The 4,226-nt window shown below is 41.4% G+C and overlaps 1 protein-coding gene across 3 annotated transcripts in view; it reads right to left on the reverse strand.

Moving 5' to 3' along the window:
* Positions 1–4,226, reverse strand: part of LOC112454000 (basic-leucine zipper transcription factor A-like) — a 56,227-nt gene that overhangs the window by 44,173 nt on the left and 7,828 nt on the right. The window contains exon 2 of one of the 3 annotated variants that reach the window (XM_025015130.1): positions 2,696–2,735. The exons of the other annotated variants lie outside the window; for them this stretch is intronic. The gene's annotated coding sequence lies outside the window, so the exon portion shown is untranslated. The remainder of the gene's footprint in view (positions 1–2,695; positions 2,736–4,226) is intronic. 3 annotated transcript variants of the gene reach the window in all.

Raw genomic sequence — 4,226 nt, forward strand, 5'->3', positions numbered from 1 at the left:
TCTCTCTCTCTCTCTCTCTCTCTCTCTCTCTCTCTCTCTCTCTCTGTCTCCCTCCTCAAACTTCCCCCGATCCTCCCGGTCGTGTGTGTTTATACCGCACTTTATGGTACACACGTACGTATCTATATACATCGTTCTCATGACGAGCGTAACGCGAGAACCTCTCTCACGCATACGCGCGAGTCCTTCGTACGGCGCGCGCCGTAGAAAGTACATAAACCGTCCTCATTCACGTCGATATCGTCAACTGTTGCTTCCTCCGTCGTCGCGCCGGTGGGTAAACTACCAACGTCGCGTGTGTCCCGCGTGTTAAGGCGGGATCGCTCAAGAGAAGCACGCGACTCCCCGAACGTGGGAGAGGGGGAGAGAACCGAACGACCGTATTAAACTACTTCGCTGCGTGGTGGAAAGGTCCTATTCGGGAAATACGCCCAGGAGCGTCCCTGAGTTTCGCTTTGCCAAACAATGAGGTTTTTCGAAACATGATGTTGATATTAGACACGACATCTCTTTGATCGCAGGGATAATCGATTGTAAATCACTGCAACAACACTGGAAAAAAAATACTTAGATCCAAGAAAATATTTTTTCACATAGTACCAATGGCTTATTTACTTAATATAATCACATATTTTTTTACTTAATTTAAGTAAAGATATCTAATTCTAAATAAATATGTGATTATATTAAGTAAATAAGCCATTGGTACTATGTGAAAAAATATTTTCTTCGATCTAAGTTTTTTTTTTCCAGTGAATAAGTCCAAGACAGACTCGCAACTTTTCTCGTTGTTAACAGTAGACAAAAGTCATCGATACCTGCCACGCATCCTGGCTACGAATCCGGGAGCAGCAGGTGCCATTGTGTTCCGGAGGAGCCCCCGCCGTCGTAGGCTGATTCCTGCCAGCCATTGATTGACAGTAGGCGTGTAATTCACCCGCACAAGACTTACGGCGATCTCGTTAATAAAGAGGAAAGAAAACGGGGCCGCGAAACTCTCCGTTCACGTCTCGTTCTCTCTCTCTCTCTCTCTCTCTCTCTCTCTCTCTCTCTCTCTTTCTCTCTCTGTCTACTCTCTTCTCTTCTCACACTTAACCTTAACCTACCGCAAGCGGACTAGAGAGTTTCGCGCGGTGCGCGACTTAAAACGCGTCACATCACCGGAAGCCGAAGGTTCGCGAGGTGTGCGCTGTGATTTAAGCTCGACCTGCGAATTTAGAGCGCTTGCAAGGTCAACAACGCGATACGAGTTTGTCGTGGTAGAGATAAGGGTAGAAATACATATAAATATTTAGTTTAGAGCGCTTGCTACATTTGAATCACAAGACAAATCATATACCGTATATGTTGAAAATTATATTTATTTGCCATCATGTTAATTAATAAATCTTTTGGCAAAGATTTAAATGTGTGAACATTTATTTTATCTTTTACTTTTACTTGTACTTTATGTTCTTTTTTAGTTACAGGTATATGTATAATAACACATGTTGTAATTCAATTATGATATCATAATAATACATTTGACTAATTATAAGTAACACTAAATCTAATTTACGAAATATATAACATAGAAGAACTAGCCAAAAATTATTCAGCAAAACAGTTTTTTCAAAGGCGATATAAAACTACATCCTTCTATGCGTCTCTCCATGAACTCGTCAAGTATCGCTAACGGTTACTTTTACGGAAGATTCCCGCGGACGGAATCGCGCGAGAAAAGCCCGGATGAGTGAGAGAGAGAGAGAGAGAGAGACGCGAGACAAAATCCGCTATTCTTCCACTTAACTCTGGAATGGTCGCACTACGAGGGCCAGTTTCAACCTGTTGGTAAATCTAACTAATAACTAATAACTAACAGTTAAATCATATATCTATCTTTGTCTAATTTGAAAGAAAAACAAAGACATATATGATTTAACTATTAGTTTGTTTACCAACAGGTTTGAACAACCGGCCCCGAATGTTCCATTCAGATTAACAATTTCTTCTTTTCACGTAGTAACTATATAAAATATGATTTATAACTTTAACAGCATTTTCTTATCACGTATAACATATAACATATATGTATAGTCACCCTATAAATGAATCACAAGGTGGCAGACTATTCGAAAAGAATTAATTATGTGCATGTATGTGTGAGCGGTGAGTTTCGTGCGTTTCTACTTTCTAACTGAACGTATCCTTTGTTTCGGCGTGGTTTATCCACATAATGCTAGAAAGATGGAAAACGTGACGCGTTTCTTGCGAGCGAGTCTTTTAAATAGCAGGCCTCATTCTTGTAAAACTAGATGTCATGCCCCTGTTATATGTCTTTATATCATAGAGTTCGTTCTGCCGAAACTATAGATATGTCATAACAATTAAAGAAGGATTATCTCAAAGAGCCATGCCATGCATGTACTATATCACAAAAAAGTACGTATATACAATATTTGAAACCAAATAGAGAAGAACGATAATTGTTGTCTTAAATTCAAGATATCAATAATGCTTTCAAGTTATTTACACACATCAAAATTGATACTTCAATCTTGACAGGTAACTTTACATCTCGAGATTTAGTTTGTAAAAGACTCTCTCTCTCTCTCTCTCTCTCTCCTTTTTTTCTCTCTTTGTCACAAACAATTATTAGAAAAAACTGTTCGTGATTCTTTTATAATAGATAATAGATATATCTCATTTCTCTTACCGGTCGATGCGTAACAGCGGAGTTGTAACCCTGCGTTGATCTGTAACGTATAAATAATTTTACATTAAAGCAGTGTTCAAGATAATCAATACTTGAAGTAAATAATTATATATATATATATATATATATATATATATATATATATATCGCGTTAAATTTTTAAACGTTATTTTAACAGATATGGCTGATTTTAAAAGGCGAATGCAAGAAACAATTGCGACCGTCGCAAGCGGCTATATATTTCCGCATTAACTCGCTCGCATGATTAATCCGCGAAAAGTCGTACAAGTAATATTACGGCCGTGCGAATGAGAGAGAGAGAGAGAGAGAGACACGCCACGTTCGCGATGTAATATCTCTTCTTGCATATGCCGGAGATCGAATTCCGAAATTCCCGGAGTTAAACCTAATCTCGGACGAATAACGAATATCACGTAATGGGCGAATTAAGTCACGCTTGAGAAAGTGACGGAATCCGCCAGGGAACTGACAGGATAGCAAAATAATTAACGAATAACAATTACGCACCCCATGGTTGCCCCGTTGCCGTTCGATACCTCCTAGGCCCGATACCTCCTCCTCTCCTCGATCCTCCGTTGGTCCGTTGTCGCATCTCCGTCGGCGCACTCACTCACTCACTCACTCACTCACTCACGACGTTCACGAAAATCGACGATATCGTCGCTTATGATCGCGCGACACTTTCGACACTTTGCACGGCGCTACTACCGGTATTAATCTCACGACGCGGCGCGTATTGCAATTAGTTACACAACGGAAGAATTACGGTGAAGCTACGAACGGAGCTATACCTGCTGTACGATCAGACAGAGTGTTAATCGATGATTTAAGGCCATCGCACACAAAATGCATAGCATAAGGGTAACATAAGACCGCTAAACCAATGAGCATCCAGCGCCATAATAAAGTCACCATATTAATTTACATGAGATGCTCATTGGTCCAGCGGTCTTATGCTATGCTTATGCAGCCTGTGCAATTTTGTGTGCGATGGCCTTTAATTGTAGTTAACCAAAATTTCACAAGCAGCAAGTGTAGCGTCCTTGCGACGGTTCAGACGGTTGCTCCTCTCGCTCTCACTCATCGCGTCGCGGCCTCGCGAGATTAATACCGGTAGTGCCGTGCAAAGTGTCGAAAGTGTCACGCGATCATAAGCGACAATATCGTCGATTTTCGTGAACGTCGTGAGTGAGTGAGTGAGTGCGCCGACGGAGATACGACAACGGACCAACGGAGGATTGAGGAGAGGAGAAGGTATCGGGCGGCAACGGGGCAACCATAAGGTGCGTAATTGTTATTCGTTAATTATTTTGCTGTCCTGTCAGTTCCCTGGCGGATTCCATCCCTTTCTTAAGCATTACGCGATACTCGTTACTCGTCCGAGATTAGGTTTAACTCCGGGTATTTCGGAGTTCGATCTCCGGGGCATATGCGAGAAGAAATATTACATCGCGAACGTGACGTCTCTCTCTCTCTCTCTCTCTCTCTCTCTCTCTCTCTCTCTCTCTCT

Source organism: Temnothorax curvispinosus, unplaced genomic scaffold (genome assembly GCF_003070985.1).
Source record: "Temnothorax curvispinosus isolate PA1 unplaced genomic scaffold, ASM307098v1 QBEX01004771.1, whole genome shotgun sequence".
Taxonomy (NCBI): domain Eukaryota; kingdom Metazoa; phylum Arthropoda; class Insecta; order Hymenoptera; family Formicidae; genus Temnothorax; species Temnothorax curvispinosus.